A 21,663-nucleotide genomic window follows, 5' to 3' on the forward strand; every position below is an offset into this window, starting at 1 on the left:
GCTAGCACTTTTTTCCCTGTTCAATCTGATATTTTATATTTTATTATTTATACTTTATTTCCATTTATCTTGATACACGGTTTGCTGCTTGTCATCCACTACATATTTTTATTAGTTAGGCTTAACTGATACTTCCTTTTCTACCATAGCTTTGATGTTGCATTAGGTTGACTAATCTAAGGCACTGAGTAAATATCCTTCTTCCACAACCATGTATGTTGGTGTAAACTTTTATGGAGTATAAAAAATGCTGTGCTTTTGCACAACCTCTCTCCCTGCTCTCTTTTACATCTTCAAAAATTTTATCTGTCTATTTGATATTAATTTTTTTATTTTATATTTTGATTACTCTTGCTCTCCCCACGAGTTGTTGAGAGTCTTTTTAGATTGCTTAATCCACCAAAATCTACTTCTCTGATACAGCTAAGCATCACAAACATCATGAAGGGGCACTACTTAAGTCATTTGGCTTCATGTGTCTGAAAATTCAATTCACAGTGGCATAAGGAAAAAAAGCTCATTTTTGTCACATTGCCATATTCTGAAAGTGACCATTCCAGGGCTCTATGGTAGCTTCTCCATGACATTAAGGATTTCATCTTTTTCAGGATTATTCACTCAGCTGAGTTTAGCATGATCTTTTGCCATTAGGCCTGTCATACCATGCTTGTAAGATAGCTAGGAACCACTAGCATTGTATCTGAGTTTTGAGGAAAAAAATAGTATTAAGAGGCACATGCCTTCTAAGTCTTTCCTTTTAAAAAACTTTCTCCAAATCCTCAGCTGGAAAATTCCACTTTATTTCATTGTGCCAGAACCTTGTCAGATGGTGTTTTTATCCATGAGAGGCTAAGAAATGTTGTGATTTATCTGGGGACATTGTTGCCTCATACAAAATCAGGACTCTATTACAATCATAAAAGTGCAGAGAATGGATATTGCATAGGCAAGTAGCAAAGTCTGCTAAGGGGGTTAGCTCCCATGTTAGTATCATATGTTTCTATTCTCCCCCAGCCACTGCTGATTCGTTGTGTGGTAGACCCCTAACTTTGGGTCAAAAAGATTTTCTAATGTGTCAATTGGGGATTATGATTCAAAGAGAATAGTTCAATCTGTGATGGATGCTGGAGCTAAAAACCAAGGCTGGGACACTCATTGTCTACCATATGCATATTGCGATGAGATAACCTGGAGAGAGAAAAGAGACAAAAAATGAAATTGCTCTGCAGAAAGTTTCAGAGCTGAATACCATGTAGCCTCAGTGAGACAAAGAACAATTCGCCCACTGTTCTTTCAACACATCACCCTTTTTGTTCCAGCTAGTTTGATAGTATTTCTGTTTCAATTCAAAGATATACTAGAATATAGCATCCTCCCCTCTTGGTGTTTTTGTTTTATTTTTGTTTTGTTTCAGTACTTCTGTTTAGCTAGAATTTAAACTCTATGAGAGAAAGTACCCATATGTCTGTTGAATATTATATTTTCTCTGTCTGGCAGGACATGTTATCAATAATGAATGAGGCTTTATTATAGGCGACGCACCCCCTAATTTTATTATTTCTTATTTTTGATTGTCTACATTGGTTTCACTAGCTATTTTCTAGAGCAGTATTACCTTTTATTAGTGTAAGAGTACCTTTTTTGAATGATTTCTGGATGATGCTCCTACTGGTCCTATTCAAACAGTTTATTTTGGGGTGGCCAATTATCTGAAAGTGTATTTCAATGAGAAAAATCTTTCTTTTGTCTCTACATAGATTAGTTAATATTTGAGGAGATACCTGAACATTCCCTGCCACATTTGTAAACCAATTGAGAAACAATACACAGAAAAAGATAGGGAGGGCCACCAAAATATAATCTTGATAGAAGGTCATCATGTAAGAATTAGGTTATGTCTGTATTCTAGTGTGTTTCCTAATGCTGAACCTCAGCAGTAGGCATACTCACCCACCCAACAGTTCTGGAACAAGAAGAAAAGTGTGAACTAAATTACATTGCCTTATGCGTTCAAGTTCAAAGAAATTAAAGAATCTCAGTTGGGAGGACTTTCCCAACAAAAGGTTAATTTTGGCATTATGGATTTAGCATATGGCAGGACCTGTATTTCACCTATGCATAATTCCTCTTCTCTCAAAAAGTTCCATTTGAGCTATCATTAGGTTCTTCCGTATGTTTATGAATTTGACTTCATGGTATCCCCATTGTGAGTTCTTTTACAAAGTTCTTTCTTTCCAGCACAGTATATTCAGAGCATCTGAAGCACCACTTTTCCTTTAGTCCCATATTTCTACATTGCAGAACTGAATTGAGTACTTTCCAGTCACAAAGACCATATCTTGTCATGAGCAGGCATTTCCAGGTCTCTGGCACTGTGACTATTTCCATTGCCTCTTACGGAATTGCCTAGGCATAAGAAATGCACTTATGAAGGAAGTTTTCTTCTTCATAAGTAATTAACCAATCTGGAACAAATGTGTCATCATGTAGTGAAAGATAATTCTTGAAACTTATGCAAAAGCTACATTAATTTTACATTATTTTCCCCCACGTTTTCTTTCCTAGTGTGAATGTAAATCGGATTTGAGTTAGTTGATCTAGCACTGTCTGCCTAGGGATGGAGCTCACAATTTAATTTAGAATCTCATTAGTACATGAAACTCATTTGTTTGTCAATTTAAAACCACTGATTCTGTTCTCACCCCACTGTCATAAAAACTCATCCAGCTCCTCCTCCATGCCCCTCCCTCTGCCCCATTAAACCTTTGCCTCAGTTGCAACTACTTTTGTGTGACCTGGGAAATGGAAAGAGGCGAGATGTATGAGGCAAATAATACTCAGAGCAACAGAAGAGAAAGAAGCATCCCTCTCCCCGCACCCCTCCCTGCAATTCCTGACCCCTTCACTCCAGCCATACATGAATGGCAATTGATTTTTGCATGACATTTTATGTTTTTCTTCAAACATTCTGAGACTAGACTTTCATTATATTCTGGCATTGATTTTACACTAACTTTTGATTCAGTTTAGATTTAGATTTGGTCTTTAAGCTTCTCAAGTCTTTTCTAATGTACTCTCTATTCTTTTTCTTTTCCTTTCTAATTTATCTATTGAAGATACTGGATTTTTCTTACTACATCCTTATCCTATATGTTCCTCTGTACCCTGCATATTGCAAATTAGATCATGAGGCTCAATCAGATTAAAGTTTGAGGTTTAGGCAAGAATTCTCTTAGCTGGTATTGTATACATGTTTTATGAGGTACACAATTTCTGAGTATATCAGTTGATGATGTTAATTGGTACTGATAATCATTGCCCAGATGTAATTTTATTAGACATTTTAAAAATGGTTATATTCTTCCACTATCTTCTATGTCTGTCATTTTATCTGTTTTTATTGCAGAAAATGAATGATCTCTTCCACATTTCACGCTTCTCAGTTTTATTTCCTGTTTTATGAACTGATTATCTGAACTATGGATTGTCACTACTTAATCATTGTCAATAATGACTTGAATTGTTTTTTGACAGAATTTAATCAGTTCAGTTTTTGTTTCCCAGCTATTCTGCTTTCTTTTATTCCTTCCAAAAGAATAGTAGCAGCTATTTTCAAAATTTACTTTTGTGTTGGTGTTCTATATAAGGGATAGCACAGATATTTTTTCCCCTCAACTTTTTTCTTTTACTCAGTTCTTTAAAACTTTATTAAGTCAAGTTATTATTGTTGTACCTCATTTTTTCTTGTGATTATTTGGCTAATCTTTAGAGACCAAGTCTAAGTGTAGGCAGATTTGAGGTATTGTGGCAAGTGCTCAGTTTATGGCTTTGTTTGGCATTGGGGAAGTACAACTGGTGCCACTGCTGGAAGAAAAATGCCAAGATCCATCTATAAACTGAAGGAATGACTTAGTGTAGGGCCAAAGGGAAGATTCTATTTTATTTCTTTGATACTGAAACTTTTGTTCTTACGTGTGGTTTTCATATCCACAGCAGAATTCTCAGCATGATGTATCATATGGGTTTGGGATTGGGGAGCACACTGTCTTGCAGAGATGTTTTCATTCCCCTTTCCATACTCTGAGTAGTAAAGACTAGCTCTACTTAACAGCTGAGTACATCTTCTGTATTTGAAACTGGGGAGCATGTCAACTGGAGATGAACATTTCACTCCTGCCCTCTTTCTTAGACCTTCAGAATTGGATTTAGAATTTAGGCCATTTTTTTTTCAGCTTCATTGAGGAATAATTGTTATACAAAAACACTGCACATACTTAGTGCACACAATTTGATGAGTTTAGACATGCCATATATCCATGATACTATCACCATAATCAACACCATAATCAAGGTAATAAAAAAAAAATCCATCACCTCCAAAAGTTTCCTTGTGTCCATTTATTTTGTTATGTTTTATTTTAATGGTAATCACATTTAATGGGAGGTCTACCCTCTTAACATATTTTGAAGTACACAATACTGTATTTTTTGCATCTACTCTTTTCTTTTTGTGGCCCCGACATTATTGGCTATATTACGGGCTGGGATGGGGAGGCCACCCTCAATGTTACATTTCCTATGTTGCACACAGTAGATTGATCCTACTAAGCCAAATGCTTTGAATCTAACCTATAGCTTCAGTACTTATAGTTCATTCCTCCCTGGTTTGCAACCCTGACTTCTGGTAGCATGCTTCTTTAAAGGGCTGCCTATGAGTCTGACTGACAGAAAATACCATTGCTGGGTCCTAACCCATTAGGTGAAAGAATGTTAAATATCGTGGGCATTTGTTTTTCTCTCTGTCATTCTTGTAAACAATAGTTAAGAATTGTTTTTCTCTTTAGGATGATTTCATGAATATATTAGGGAGAAATAAGAAAAGGGAAATTTAGTTACATTTTTATCTTCTAAGAAGACCATTGTATGTGCTTATAAAAATCTATTCATTTCTTAATACACATTCATTTACTTTTACATAAGAATGCAGAATATCTAGTAATACAATATTACTTTTTGTATTCCCCACCCTACTTTGCAAAAAGGGACACCTTTCTAGTCAATCATAACCAGAAAATGACTTGTCCTACACTAAGGCAGGCTGCTGCTGTGAGAAGCCACCCCAAAAGGCAGAGGTTTCATAAAGTCAAGGCAGCTCTTTCTGTGGTAAATTTTACCTCTTTTCTTCAGGGCATGCATCAAAATGATCAGCAAAGAGTTAGTTGGAAACAGTGCCTAGAATATAATTCTGATTATCGTCCTTATTTTGTGTAAAATGTAGTTCTTTCATTTTCTACCTACTTAAACTTGGGATTTGCATTTTGATTTTGGAAAACAAAAGGAAAGAAAATTTCAACTCATAAAATGAGAAAAAGACCACTTTCAAAAAATAAGATTTAACACTAGATCTACAATATTTACAACATAATTATATAAGTAGTTTTCATTTCTTTTCTTTTTTTCCTTCCTCCTTCCCTGTCTCCCTCTCTTCCTTCCATTTATTTTATTTTATTTTATTTTTTGTTCTTTTCTTTTTATAAGAAAGGAGTTTTAACTCTACATTTTGTGTTCATTACTCACTTAGAGGAAAATGGATTAGAATAAAGAAATGTGTGAAAACTATATTCAGAGTTGCTCTGTATAATTAATGAATCATCTCCTTTAAGCAGAGAATCAGGATGTTAAACTTTGCTGACTGTGATTATTAGTACGAAAACCTCCACATTCTGACTCACTATTTTCTCATCCTGAAGATCTTGATCTTTACCAGTGTTTATATCACAAATGTTGAATCCAAAGGATTTGACCTTCACCTAACTTCAACACCAGTTTCTTCCAAACGTGTGGGCCACTAGAGAGAAATAAGAACATTCTTTTTCAAATGCCACTAACCTCTGCTGGCTGCACTACTGAGCTGACTTATTAATGTTTAACCACTCAGTCATAAAATGTTGGTAATAATAATTTTATTTAGTCAAAGTGCCGCGTTGAAATTTATAGGGATGAACTTATTTTCATAGTGTCAATAGTGAATAAGTTAAATTAGGTAAATTCCTTTATGAGTGTAGAAAACATAATATGTCACTTCCAATTTTTAAAAACAATAGTATCTCATTGAGGACTGCATCCAATCATATCATGTGTATTGTAGAGCAGTTCTAGTCACATTTCAGCCACTTTTTCTTCCCTTTTTTGTATTTTTCTCTACCTAAATGATATGAGTTATTTTCTCTTTCTTCTCTCACTCTGTTTACTTCATACATATTATCCAATGGTTGATTTCATAATTCCATCTACTCTACAGTTCTATCTACACTATTATTGTCTTATTCCATTATTTCAAAATCTTCTGCTTGCCTGAACTACAGAATTTGCAAAAGCTTCCTATTTTCCTGCCATAATTATCTTTCTACACCACTTTTTGTCCATTTTGCTACTAGAGTTATCCATCTAAAAAGCAAAGGTGATTATTCATTCCCTCCCTTAGAATCCTTTACTAATTGCCTTTTGCATATCAGCTCCTTAGTTTGATGTATAATGACTTTGGAAGCTGCCTCAAACTTTGATTAGGTAGATGGTATCATCTATGGTCTGAGTGACCCTCCTGTACTTTTATTTAGAGAAAATACAGGACCAAGTAGAATTTTGGGGTACATCTGGAAGGAGGAGAGTTTTAGTATATTTAAGTGTCACTGTGGTATTACTATTCCAGAATAGTCTATAAAAAAAGACAGATTTAAATAGAAAGTCCAAAAACCTCATATGTCACCACATTTGAAGGAGGATCGTCCAATAGCAGCATCAAGTCTTAAATGGTTCAATAGCCAAGGTAACCCTTGGCAAAGGAGTCCGACAGGTAAATCCATGGGTGCAAATCAGGAGGCATTAGCATCGTAAGCCTGTGAGTAACCACCTTCATTAACTTATATTTATTGAGAGAGATAGTAATTTGATAGTGAGTATTGGATGATTGAAAGACCAATTTGTTACTCTTAAAAAGCAACTCCAAAATTGTAGCAACTTATGACAGTAAACATTAATTTCTTGCTTATACATTTGTAAATTAGCTCTGCTTTACTTCTCGTGTCTTTTTATTCTAGAATCTATGCTGAAGGAACAGCCTCTATATAGGATATGCTATCTTCCTGGCAGAGGACAGAAGCAAGCTCAACAAAACCATGTAAGCACATTTAAAGCTTCGGCCCAGAGGGTATATGTCACATCAATTAGCAAAAGCAAGTCACATGGCTAAGGCTGACAATGGGGTAGGAAAGTATCTTCCTACAGGAAGTTGTGGGGGTGAATTATACTCCTAGAGGGGAGAGAGTTGATAATTGGGAACAATAATAAAATATACCATATATCTCAAATATATTCTGCCTTGTGATTCTCCCCTACTCCTCCTGTGGAATTCATCATTTTAGGAAGATACTACGTATGCTCAGCCTTGTCGTGGGATAATTTGAATATTTGATATCTTATTGGTCAGATTATACATGACATCAGGTAATCAGCTATAAAAGAAGGAGTTACAATTTTTAGGTAATATGTAGTTATTTTTATAATTATTTGTGTGCATATCTTTACTTAGATTACGGGAATACAATCTAAACTTTTCAGACATTTCTATACCATATATAAGGCATTTTCTTATATTCTGGTAAGTGTTCTGGTGCATGTTTCTTCATTTCATGATATTAAATCATTATCAAATATGATTTGTAATCCTTTCTCTGCATGTAAGGTTGCCAGTGGGTAGGCTGGGTGGACATAACACACACTACCAATATGTAGGATTTATATAATATGATAGGGAAATTACCTGTGTGTCTAGGTTAAATGAATTTAATGCTTTATACATATTTTTCTGCAATGATCTACAAAAATGTTCTTTATAGATAGTAATTTATCATTAATAATGTTATGAACACAGATTTGAGACAATGCTATTATACCATACACAGAGTGTTAAAATAAGTACATTACTTTGAGATTAAGGGTGGATCACCAATTTACACTTGCAAGACACTGAAGATTCTGAAGAACTTAATAAGAACTTCATTGACATCTACTGAATGTACCTTTCACTTTCAAGTTTAGCTATTCGTATAACAAGAAATTAAACAGAAATTGGACTCTCTGCACTTCTGATAGCATAGTTATGTATGAGACATGCCACCTTAGGGAGGGTTAGAATAAGGCTATATAGTGAGCCCATTTGAGAACAAATATTAGGGAGAGATGGCTGAATACACGGCTTATGTTGAATTACGAAAAGTGAAATCTTTCCTTTATTTTAATTTATAATTTCGTTCCCATAAGATTTTTTTTTCCCTCTTCTTAGTCTCTTATCATTACTATGCTGATCCTCTTAGAAGTCACAAAATAGTGATGACATATACATAAAATTTGAGTAAAACTGCTATTATAATATTTAGTTCCTATATCAGGAAGGTAAAATTTGGAGAATTATTTACTTTCTGTGTATCAAAAAGAACCTCAGGAAGGAGGGTTTTTTTAGTCAATTTATGTAATTATCTAGTTTGTGGATTATTTCTCTGGTGCTTAATTTGCAAATTTCCTACAGAGTGAATGAAAATCTATCTATTGTGTTGTTGATTGGACAGCAATATAAAAAGAAGTAAATATTTCATTTATCCATTTTGCTACAGGATAATAGTGCTGATAAGATATCATAATAAATCATAGATAACAGTCCTGTAGAAAGAGAAAATTTTACTTTGCTTGGTTTCTCTTTGCCAACTCTATGAGTGTCCCTCCGAAATTTTACTACTTTTTTTATTGTTTGTTTTCAGGATATGCAATAAGTTTAAAATATGTTAAGTTTCCAGATTTTACACAAGGTGTTAATTTTTTTATGGTATTTTTGCAAGCAGTGAGAAAGCTGGATTTGTGATTAAGCATTGAAAAACCAAGTCAGTAAATGTTGATTGAATATTTAGTTATCAGAAAGATTACCAGTTAAATACAGAACCTACTGATTACATGTCAGAGATAGAAAAAAGTCACTGGAAGACATAGCACTTACAGCATCTTCTTACTGACCCCACTCTCGTTCCTTTCTGGGTGGGAAGTTTACTTACTTGGCTAGTTAAGAGGTCTCTGGGTGAAAGGTAGAGAGGACAATAGAAAGACCAGGAGGAAAGTTGTCTTTTGCTACCTAAAAAAGAGAAGGTAATATTTGGAGGAAAAAAAATATATACAAGGTGTAAAGAAGTTGGAAAGCTTGGCAGAAGAGAGAGAAAAAAATGAATACAAAAACCCAGCATCTTGGAAGAATCAGAAAACCAGATGAAAAATAATGAAATTAGACTGCTATCTGTCACCATGTACCGAAATTAACTCAAAATGGATCAAAGACCTGAACATAAGAACTGAAACAAAAAACTACATAAAAGAAAACATAGGTACTAAATTATGGACCTTGGGTTCAAAGAGGATTTTATGAATTTGACTCCAAAGGCAAGGGAAATAAAAGGTAAAACAAACGAATGAGACCATATCAAACCAAAAAGCTTCTGCACAGCAAAAGAAACCACTGACAAAATAAAGAGGCAACCAACCGAACGGAAGAAGATATTTGCAAAAAACACCTCTGATGAGGGGCTAACATCCAAAATTTATAAGGAACTCATACAACTCAGCAAAATAAAAACAAAAAATCAAATTAAAAAATGGGCAGAGGACCTGAATAGACACTTCTCCAAAGAGGACATACAGATGGCCAATAGACCTATCAAAAGATGCACAACATCACTAAGCATCAGAGAAATGCAAATAAAAACCACAATGAGATATTACCTCATACTGATTAGAATGGCTATCATCAACAAGACAAATAATAACAAGTGTTGGAGAGGCTGTGAAGAAAAAGGAACCGTAATACACTGTTGGGAATGCAGATTGTTGCAGCCGCTATGGAAGGTAGTGTGGAGGTTCCTCAAAAAATTAAGAATAGAATTACCATATGACCCAGCAATCCCTCTCCTGGGTATATACCTAAAAAATCTGAAAACATCTATCCGTAAAGATATATGTGCTCTGATGTTCATTGCAGCTTATTTATGGTGGTCAAGACATGGAAACAACCAAAGGGTCCTGTGATAGATGAATGGATAAAGAAGATGTGGTATATTACACAATGGAATACTACTCTGCCATAAGAAATGATGAAATAGTGCCATTTGTGACAACATGGATGGGTCTGGAGATTATTATGCTAAGTGAAATAAGTCAGACAGAAAAAGTAGAGAACCATATGACTTCACTGATATGTGGGATATAAAACTGAAAGCAACAAACTAACAAGACAAACAAATAAAGAAACAAAAACTCACACAGACAAAGTTTAGTGGTTACCAGCGGGTAAAGGGGGTGGGGAGTGGTAGATGAGGGTAAATGGGTCAAATACATAGTGATGGAAGGAGAACTGACTCTGGGTGGTGAAAACTACAATGTGATATATAGATGATGAAGTACAGAATTGTACACCTGAAACCCATGTAATTTTACTAACCATTGACACCTCAATAAATTTTAATTAAAAACAAAAAACCCCCAAAAAACAACATCTGATGGGGCATGTCAAAGGCATACAAGAGCCAACCTGAAAGACCTTCCAAGGGTCAAACCCAGAACAATTTGAGCAATAAAATAAATAACATGATTACATTGGCTTCCTAGAGCTGCCATGAAAAATTACCACAAACTGGGGCCGGCCTGGTGGCTCAGGCAGTTAGAGCTCCATGCTCCTAACTTTGAAGGCTGCCGGTTCGATTCCCACATGGGCCAGTGGGCTCTCAACCACAAGGTTGCCAGTTCAACTCCTCGAGTCCCGCAATGGATGGTGGGCAGTGGCCCCTGAAACTAAGATTGAACACAGCACCTTGAGCTGAGCTGCCACTGAGCTCCCGGATGACTCAGTTAGTTGGAACATGTCTTCTCAACCACAAGGTTGCTGGTTCGACTCCTGCAAGCCATGCTGGGCTGCGCCCATTGCAACTACCAACGGCAACTGGACCTGGAGCTGAGTGTGCCCTCCACAACTAAGACTGAAAGGACAACAACTTGAAGTTGAACAGCACCCTCCACAACTAAGATCGAAAGGACAACAACCTGATCTACCTCCCAAGGACTTCTTTCTTTACTTGAAGATAAAATAAATATTAAAAGGAAGACATTTTGATGATATTCAGGTCAGCAAGGGTAATACAATGACAGCTCTGATAGCCGTTCCAGAAAAAGAGTTCCAAAATTGCTTTGAAGGGTAGACTAGGCACTGGCATCAGTGCATAGCTTCCCAAGGGGAGTACTTCGAAGGTGACTGTAGTGATATTCAGCAATAAGGTATGTAGCACTTTTTCTAGGATGAGTTTGTGAACTTAATTGTCACATCTCATCTATGAATACATACTGATAAAAACAAATAATACAATAAATATGTGTGAAGGGGCACACAGATGCTTCTTACAAATGAATTCCAAATATATATGTAGATACCCCCCTCTAGAGGAGATGGAACTTATTTCCCCAACCTCCTCCTGTATCATCACACACACACACACACACACACACACACACAAACAGTACACACTTTGAGTGTGTACTGGATTTAGTGACTGATATCCAAAGAACAGAGTATTGAATGAAAAAAACTAGTAACTTTACAATGCAGAAAACAGGATGGCTTTAATCAAATGATAAATGTTAACATCACCAGGATATGTCATACGATAAAATGTACACCCTGATATGTGATGAGGAAAGAAATTCACCTATGTGTATTCTTCTCTAAAAATCATAACTCCAAGCTAAACATGAGAAAAATATGAAATATGCCAACATGGGGGGACATTCTACAAAATAACGGACTAGTACTCATCAAAACTGTTAAAACAGAGAAAGATCCAAGATGGCAGAGTATATAAACAGTATGCCTGCTTCCTTCCGTGAACACATTAAAATAACTACTAAATTATAGAACAATCAACCTGAAAAATCATCTGAATTCTAGCTGAACAGAAGTCCTATAACTAAGGATATAAAGAAGAAGCCACGTTGAGATTGGTAGGAGGGGCAAAGTTGCGAAATTGGCTAGCCCCAAACCTCTGTGTGGTGGTTGAGAATCAAGAGGGATATCTCTACTGCTGTGGTTTCCCCTGGAAAAGCGAGGGACCCTAGCCACACATCAGGCTCCTCAGCCTGGAGTACTGGTGCCAGGTAGAGGAAACCCCACAACTTCTGGCTGTGAAAAAGAGTGGGGATTCTGACCATTTGGGTGCAAGAGAAGGCTGGGGAAACCCAGACATCCTCTTAAGGGGCCTGTGCACATACTCATTCTCTCGCAGGCACTCACCCTGGGCTTCAGAGGATTGATGGTGACTTGGGAGACATCAGAGGCATACAGGGCGGGTGTGTTGCTGAGATGTGTTGCTTCAGGGCAAAGGCTGGAGGACAGTCGACATTTTCTCTGTGAGGAATCCTTCTACGGGGCAGCTGGCAGGCAAGCGCCATTTTTCTTGTGTTGAGCCCTCCCCTACATGGCCAAATATTAATCAGATTCATCTGGTAAACTCTGCAGGTCCATCCTGTTGACTCAGTGAGAACCTAATCTATCCAACTCCTCCAACACCAGAGGCACTTTCTCCGTGAGCACCAAGCCCCACCCACACTGCACCCTTTCCTAGAAAACTATTGGAGTCCATGGGCTCCAGGTGGGTGGCCAGTGGCCTCAGTGTGCTCTGAGACCTTCACTGAGTAAATCCAGGCTAGGCACTGGCACCAAATCATAATGTACATTAACCTGGTGAACACAACTCTTCCCACATTAGTGAATTCCTGAGACCCTGCATCACCCAGCATGCATACCACAAAAGGCTTTATCAGTGGCTAAATGTTAAGGGAGCCAGAGGGTGGCAGCAGGCCTCTTGGGTGTCCTAATTTTTGTGCCGCTACCCCAGGCCTGGTTCTGGTGGCAGACGTCTTCAGTTTGCAGCATAACCTCTCCTATGTGCTTTCAAGTTCAGCAAATACAACAAACTACAGATCACTTTGCAGCTCCTACACGGTAGTCTCTGGCCTGTCAAAGGCAGTGGGTGACCTGGGCTTGCACTGGAACCCCTCCCAAGAGGCCTCAGAAACAACATACTTGGAGGTTGGCTTCAGACCACACCAGAGCACTACCCAATCAGTGCCACAAGTGGCACATCCAAAAGACAGTCTCAACAGACACAGGAGCCCACTGGGGTGAATCCCAAACCCCCACACAGCAGCCTGTAAGCTGTAGACATGGCCAAATCCCAATCAGCCTGAGGGTCAATTCCACCCACTGATGTGCCAATAGCAATCAAGGCTCAACTATAACAGGAGGGTATATACAACCCACAAAGGGACAGTCTTAGAGCACTGGCTCAGGTGACCAGGGCGACTGTGCCAGGGCTCCACAGTGCACCTACCACATAAGGCCACCTGGCCAAGACTGGGAGACGTAGCTGATCTACCTAATACATAGAAACAAACACAGAGAGGCAGCCAAAATGAGGAAACAAAGAAACACATCTCAAATGAAAGAATAGGAGAAAACTCCAGAAACATAACTAAACAAAATGGAGGCAAGCAACCTACCAGATACACAGTTCAAAACAATGGTTATGGGGATGTTCAAGGAACTTAGTGAGAACTTCAACCAAGAGATAGCAAGCATAAAAAAAGATATAGAAACCATAAAAAAGAATCAGTCAGAGTGAAGAATATAATAATGGAAATGGAGAATGCATTATAAGGAATCACCAGCAGACTAGATGAAGCAGAGGATCAAATCAGCAATTTGGAAGACAAGGTAGCAGAAAACACCCAATCAGAACGGCAAAAAGAAAAAAAAGAATCCCCCCCAAAAATGAGGATAGTTTACAAGACTTCTGGGACAACATCAAGCATAACAACATTCACATCATACAGTAGTAGAATAGACATACAAGTCCAGGAAGCATAGAGAGTCCCAAACAAGATGAAGCCAAACAGGCCCACACCAAGACACATTATAATTAAAATACCAAAGGTTAAAGACAAAGAGAGAATCCTAAAAGCAGAAAGAGAAGGCAACTGGTAACTTATAAGGAAGTCCCCATAAGATTACCAGCTGATTTCTCAACAGAAACTTTGCAGGTCAGAAGGGATTGGCACAAGATATTCAATGTGATGGAAAGCAAGGACCCCCAACCAAGACTACTCTAACCAAGAAGGCTATCATTTAAAATCGAAGGACAGATAAAGAGCTTCCCAGACAAGAAAAAAGCTAACTGAGTTCCTCACCACCAAGCCAGTTACAAGGAATGTTAGAGGGACTTCTTTAAGAGAGAGGGAAAAAATATAAAAATATATGAATAATAAAGTGGCTATAAATACATATCTATCAACAATTGCTTTCAATATAAGTGGGTTAAATGCTGCAATCAAAAACATAGAGTGGCTGAATGGATAAGAAAACAAAACCCTTAATATGCTGTATACAAAAGACTTACTTCAGATCAAACACCCACACAGATTGAAAGTAGAGGGATGGAAAAAGATACTTCATAAAAATGTAAACAAAATACTGAAAAAAGCTGGGATAGCAATATTTATACCAGACAAAATAGACTTTAAAATAAAGGCTATAACAAGAGACAAAGGAACTCAGTAATCCCACTTCTAGGTATTTATCCGAAGAAACCCAAAACACTACTTTGAGGGGACTTGTGTTCATCCATGTGTTCACTGCAGCATTATTTACAATGGCCAAGATGTGGAGACATATCCAATGTAATAATGGATAAAGAGGAGGTGGTACAATGAAATATTGCTCAGCCTTTGAAGGGAATGAGTTTTTGCCATCTGCAGTGCCATGGATGGACCTGGAGGTTATTGTGCTGAGTGGAGTGTAAGACAAGGAAAGACAGATGCAATGTGATTTCACTTATTATGGAATCTAGATAGCAAAATAAACAAGCAAACAAAACAGAAATAAACTCATAGTTACAGAAAACATTTTGATGGTTGCCAGATGCAGGGGGGAGGGGGTTAGGGTGTGAAAAAGGGGAAGGGATTAGAAAGTACAAATTCGTCGTTAAAAAGTAGTTATGGGGATGTAGGTATAGCATAAGGGATATAGTCAATAATAGTTATTACAATAACTATAGTTATAGTGTCAGATAAGTACTAGATTTATCAGGGTGATGGGAGGGGTTTTGGGGCACAGGGTGAAAAAAGGTGAAGGGATTAAGAATTACAAATTGGTAGTTATAAAATAGTCACAGAGATGTAAAATAAAGCAGGGAGTATAATCAATATTATGGTAATAACTATGTATAGTGCTAGGTGAGAATTAGATTAGTTAGGGGATCATTTCTTAAATTATCTAAGTGTCTGACTGCTAGGCTATACACCTGAAATTAATATAAAATAATATTGATTGTCAATTGTAATTGAAAAATTTTAAAAAGGGGGAAATAGTGAAGGGGAATAAGAGGTCCAAATCTCCAGGTATAAAACAAATAAGTCTTGGAGATGTAATATACAGCATAGGGAATACAGTTAATAATGTGACAGCATAACAGTACAGTGTCAGATGGGTGCTGGACTTATCATGGTGATCACTTCTTTACATATAGAAATGTTGAATAACTATGGTGTACCCCTGAAACTAACATAATATTATATGTTAGCTATAATTTTAATAAAATTCTTTAAAAAAAACTGTTAAAACATTAAAACAAAGAAAGATGGAAAAGATGCCACAGATCAGGGAAAACTAAGGAGGAGACTCGATGACTAAATGCAAGGTGGTATCCTGAAATCAACTATGGGGCAGATAAAGAACCTTAGCATAAAAACCGGTGAAACTCAAATGAAGTCTTGAGTTTAGTTAATAGTAACATACCAATGTTACCTTCTTAGTTTTCACAAATGTACCATGGCAACAAATGTAAGATGTTGACATTAGGGAAAACTGTATGAAGAGTATAGGGGGAACTGTCTATATTATTTTTGCAATATTTCTGAAAATAAAAATTGTTCCAAAATGAAAAAGGCTGTTTTAAAAAGCAACTGGTATTTTTATAAAAGAAGAAAAAAACGAATGATTGTTTGACATGTGAGACCTTGGGGAGCACTGTGAAAGGAGTAGTCCTAATATACACAAGTTTTCCAGTTTTGGTGCATATGCTGTGCTTTCACTGCTTTCTTAAGAGATGATGGATATTAATGGTTTTTTTTTTTAATTATTTTCCTCAGATTTCTGTTATATTTGATGTAATTCTATACTGAGATGGACCTTAGGTGGAAAGCAAAGACTTTTTTATTTATGTTATATATAAAATTTGAAAACAACCAACAACTTCCAGTAAGGGTAGCAGTTAGGGTTAAAAAAAAAATGGAAGCTCTCTTAAAGAGTTTCAAACAAACTTGTAATACGTGAACAATCCTTAACACTATAGAATTTACCTTTGCCCTTTCTTTGATTAACAATATTATGGAATTCTATCTTCCATGTTGAATTCTAATTTCTGTAAATGAAGGATTCTTTCTACCTTCACTGTATCTTTCTAAAGTGATGCTTTACTTAATAGAGGTATACAAATATTGACTGCTGGGCTTATGTCTATGACCCAAAACTCTTAAAAAGTGTAGCCCTTATTTTAAAGTTAATTAAAATTTCTATTTTTCAATCACCTGATATTTTTGAGTATTCTTTAATTTTTCTGGATCTTAGACATACTGAATTGTTGAGCTGAGTGAACACTCTGAGACCAAATTAAAGAAATCCAGTCAGTATTAATAGCCAACTTCTCGTGAAATGCGTTCAAGTAGAGCTAGATTTTTAAAAATAAAATGTGCTCTTAGTTCTTGAATGAAATTACATTTGAAAAAGCTTCAGAATAAACGAAAACTAAAACTAAAACTTTCCTTTTCAATCTATTTGCCTAGCCTTGTTTAAAGTTACCTATTGCCAAATTTTAGACCTGTGTTATGCAAACATGCTTGTATGTATACGAGAGATACTCATTTTACTTAAAGTAATATTCATGATTGAAATAATTTTTCCAAAATACATAAAACAGCATATTGAGAAATAAGCTTAGCTTTAGGAAAAGAAGAAAAGAATATGTGAGAACTGTTATTATTAATACTAGTAGAAAAAAGATGAATATCAATATATTCACGGCTAAAATTTCAGTGTACTTTAATTACAACGCCAATGCAAAGGCATTATCAAGTATATGCTTAATTTAAAATGGATATTTGCATAGATAAGATGGATATAAGAGGTTTAAATAGTTGCATTTATGCACCTTTTTAATTTTTTTTTTTTCCAGTTCTTAAATAAATGGCCCACTCTTGCCCTTTGCAACTGTTCGTCCTGAGGTTGGAATTTCTCCAGGGTTCTTCTGGAGATACACACCTGACCTTGGTCTCTTGCATGGAAATTTTCTCTGCTTCTCCAATGATCTGATTTCAATTGCCTGTTCTTTTTCAGAAATTCCTCAAAATTTCTAGTCCACTCTTTGTTTTCTCGCACTAAGTATTTTTGTATTTATTTGTTTAGTTTTTAGTTTTTCGGTCATTTAACTAGGTTTATAGGAGGGAGAGAAAGTAGATATCTATGTCACTGTTCCAGCTTGAACTTGAAATATGTCATGTTCTTTCCTCTATATCACATTTTCTCCCATTTTCTCATTTTTTAAAAATTCAATTTATTTAAACTTAACCCGAAAAACAAAAACAGTTCACCATATCTCTGACTCTCCACCTCTTGCCTCTGGCAACCACCATCTATGAGCTTCAGTTTTATGTGTTTATTTATTTATTTTTAGATTCCACATGTAAGGGTGATTATACAGTATTAGTTTTTCTCTGTCTGACTTATTTCAGTTAGCATAATGCCCTCAAGGTCCACCCACGTTGTCACAGATGGCAAGATTTTATTCTTTTTTTATAGCTGAATGATCTTTCTTTCTCTCTCTCTCTCTCTCTCTCTCCATATATATAATCACAATTTCTGTTTCAATTTATCCATTCATGGACATTTGGGTTGTTTCTATATCTTGGCTATTGTAATTAATGCTGCACTAAACATGAGGGTGCATATAACTTTTCAAGTTAGTGTTTTCATTTGGGGGTAGGGGGTAACTAGCCAAAAGTGGAACTGCCAGATCATAAGGTAGTTCTATTTTAATTTGTTGAGTAACTTTTATACTGTTTTCCATACTGGGTGCACCAATTTACATTCTCACCAACAGTGCAGAAAGGTTTCCTTTTCTCCTCATCCTTACCAACATTTATATCTTGTTTTTTTTTTTTAATAGCCATTCTAACAGGTGTGAGGTGATATCATATTATTACATTATGGTTTTGATTTGCCTTTTCCTGATGACCATTGATGTAGAGCATCTTTTCATGTTCCTATTGGCCATCTATTGGCCAATATCTATTCAGATCTTTCTGCTCATTTTGAATTGGATTGGTTTTTTTTTTTTTTTTTTTTTTTTTTTTTGCTATTCAGTTGTATGAGTTCTTTATATACTTTGGATATTAGCCCCTTATCAGATACATGATTTGCAAATATTTTCTCCCACTCAGTAGGTTGACTTTTCTTTTTATCGATAATGTTCTTTGCTGTGCAGCAGCTTTTTAGTTGATGTAGTCTCAGTTATTTTTGCTTTTGTTACTTTTGCTTTTGGTGTGAAATTCAAAAAAATCATCACCAAGACCTATGTCAAGGAGGTACTGCCTGTTTTCTTTTGTGAGTTTTATGGTTTCAGACCTTAAGTTCAAGTCTATAATCCATTTTGGGTTAATTTTTGTATATGATGTAAGATAGTGGTCCAGTTTCTTTTGCATGTGGCTGTCCAGTTTTCCCAACACCGTTTACTGAAGAGACTGTACAAAAATATTTCTCATATACCTTCTATAATGAAAAAAGGCATATACCTTCTATAATGATATGTATAATTTGCAAGATAATTTGGTCAGATAAATAAGTAATAGAGATAATAATTACCTTCAAAGAATTTTAGTCTTGAGTAATTTAAATTATCATCACTCTTTTGTCATCCACCATTGAGAATTTCAGTCTACAAAGCTAAAGATTCATGAATGAAACATTTAACCAAGTGTATAATTGCTTCTGATAATAAATGGTGATGATAGAAAAGATTATAATGGAGGGAGGGGTCAAAGAATAACATGGTTTCACATACATACAGATCTCTGTGGAGGGTAAGATAACCAATAATGGATCCTAGACAGAGGGGATCTAATCTTGAAGAGAGTGGGAGAGACAGAAGTAGATATAAATGAAAATATGGCCATCAGGAAAATAAAGGGGTACTGAAGATGAGGGAAAAAAAAAATTAAAAACAGAAAGAAGTTGAGAGCAAATTGAACTAAGGACCATTCCAGAGAAGTCACTGTCTTGAGCAATCAGTTTAAAATAACATCAGTACAATTTTATTTAACCTTTAAAAGTCACTTCATACCACAGAACCAATTTTTGCTGGCCCCATGGGTTATCTCCTCAGACAGATTTAAAGGAATTTCTGTATGAAATGTATGTACAACCTGTAGACTAATTTCTAAGGCTATGTTTTAGTGAGGATTAAATATTTGGTGTCCATCAATAATATCTGTAGCCTTCTTGAGAAGATTCCACATATTTTATTATTTTGTTTCTCTTTTCTACCATCATGAATCCCTTAAAATAACCAAGTTCCTATGGATATATTATGATGGTTTTTCAAATTTCCACTAAATCATTTATCAGTAATCTTCCAGCTGTTAGGAGAGTTCAAAAAGGTATATAATTTAGTTAATCTCCTTATTAATTACTATAAATTCAATTGATTTTAAGAAAATCTAATAACTGAAATCTATACTGTGATGAAAAGGATCACCAACAAGATTGGTTGAGGATTGGCATAATAAATAAGGTTTTGTTTAAATACTGAAAATGGTCTAAATATCATCCATTAATCACATTTGTGCATCAAAATTGTATATTTACTACTCATCAGTTTGACTGATTTCCATATCATTGATTATTGATATTATATAATTAACGAATTGATATTTCTTAAAATAATATCTATCTGAATTGGAAAATAGAATCTTTATAAAGACAATTTTATTGATTTTGATATGGTCAGATACTCAAGTTTTATAAATTGATACTAAAGGATCTTCTTAAATAAGAAGAATAAAATTCTTGTAAATTAAAAATATTTTTGAAATTCCTAAAGGTGATTAAAACAGTGTTTAAAGCTGTTCCCTACAATTTAATTATCTAATTATCAATTTACTTAAACAATTTTTAAAAAAAATTGAACGTAAATAATCTAATTAAAATGGTCTAATAAACTCAAATCTGTCTATATTTCTATATTTTCTTTCAATATCTCCTTGAATTAACAAAAATGATAAATTAAAATGAACGACACCATAACACTCTGGAAAACAACAAAAGTGCATCATCAGTGAATCAGTTTTATAAAAATTCTTGGAAGATACAGCACACAAAAGAAATATGATTGGTAGGGAAATGATGAAATTTAACAAAAATCACCAGAGACCTTGAAGGTGAAACAACAAATAGAGAGGGCAGGGATAGGCCAAGAGGCAATTCTGGGTCATTATTCAGGTATCTACTTTCCAAACAGCTGAGAAAGTTGAATCCTTCCCCCTATACAGGTGTAAATAGAGCTATGGTTTGGCAGCAAAGGATTTTGTTCTGTGGCCAAAGCCCAAGGGCGAGTCTCAAAATCAAATGGGTACATGGATGATGTTCCTAAGAAAGTTATCTTCTGAGATGCTAGGGCCTAAGAGAGATGTCAAGCAGACCTCAAGAAACTCTAGTCTGCCACACAGACGTAGAAAAAAATAGGTTTAAGATGACAGACAGGAAAGCAGTTCCTTTTAATAGTGGAATATGCTAGGCCTGTAGCAGTTTCCTTCTGTAACCTGCTTTTTTCCCAGGGGTACTTCAAAGAGACTAACTGTCAAAACATTCCTCTGACTTCCCCAACTTACACAGAACCTTCAGTCAGCCTTCTCACTCAGATGAGAGGCCTTGTGGGAAAACAGTCCTGAACAAGAGTAAACAGAATATATGCCAGCTACCTTTACTATTCAATCCAGTCCATCGTTTATAAGTGTGACTACGTATCCAAGAATCTTGAGAAAGTTGAGGAAAACCAACCACATGAAAGACAAGGTCAAATATGAACAAACAAAACAAATCAATCCATTTGTCCTTAGGGCTAAGGAAAGTGGTACAGATGATCTCTTTCAGCAGCGGAAAGATGTGATATTATTTGAGTTTTTGGAAGACTATATTCATTACAATATGGAAACCTAATTCCAGGGGAGCTAGACTATGAAAAACCATTTAGAAAACTTTCAGTGACTGAGGAGAGAAATAATGGTGACTGGTAAGGGTGAGCTAAGGGAAACTCATGAAAATAAGAGATGTTTCACAGATAGAACTAGTGTTGATTAAAAGTGGGGTGAGGGAAAGTCAGGAGTCAAGGTTACACCCAGACTTCTGACTTACCCTTTCACCATAATTATTCTCATTTTGGAATTTAGTGGATTTCCTTCTGACTTTCTGAGCCA

At 35.8% G+C, this 21,663-nt stretch overlaps 1 long non-coding RNA gene across 1 annotated transcript in view; it reads left to right on the plus strand.

The window, feature by feature from the left end:
• The window catches only part of LOC117024474 (uncharacterized), a 63,186-nt gene that overhangs the window by 20,492 nt on the left and 21,031 nt on the right, over positions 1-21,663 (plus strand). The window contains exon 2 of the long non-coding RNA XR_004423459.1: positions 7,098-7,177. This is a non-coding gene — a long non-coding RNA (uncharacterized LOC117024474). The remainder of the gene's footprint in view (positions 1-7,097; positions 7,178-21,663) is intronic.

The sequence above is a fragment of the Rhinolophus ferrumequinum genome, chromosome 7 (genome assembly GCF_004115265.2).
Source record: "Rhinolophus ferrumequinum isolate MPI-CBG mRhiFer1 chromosome 7, mRhiFer1_v1.p, whole genome shotgun sequence".
NCBI classification, from domain to species: Eukaryota; Metazoa; Chordata; class Mammalia; order Chiroptera; family Rhinolophidae; genus Rhinolophus; species Rhinolophus ferrumequinum.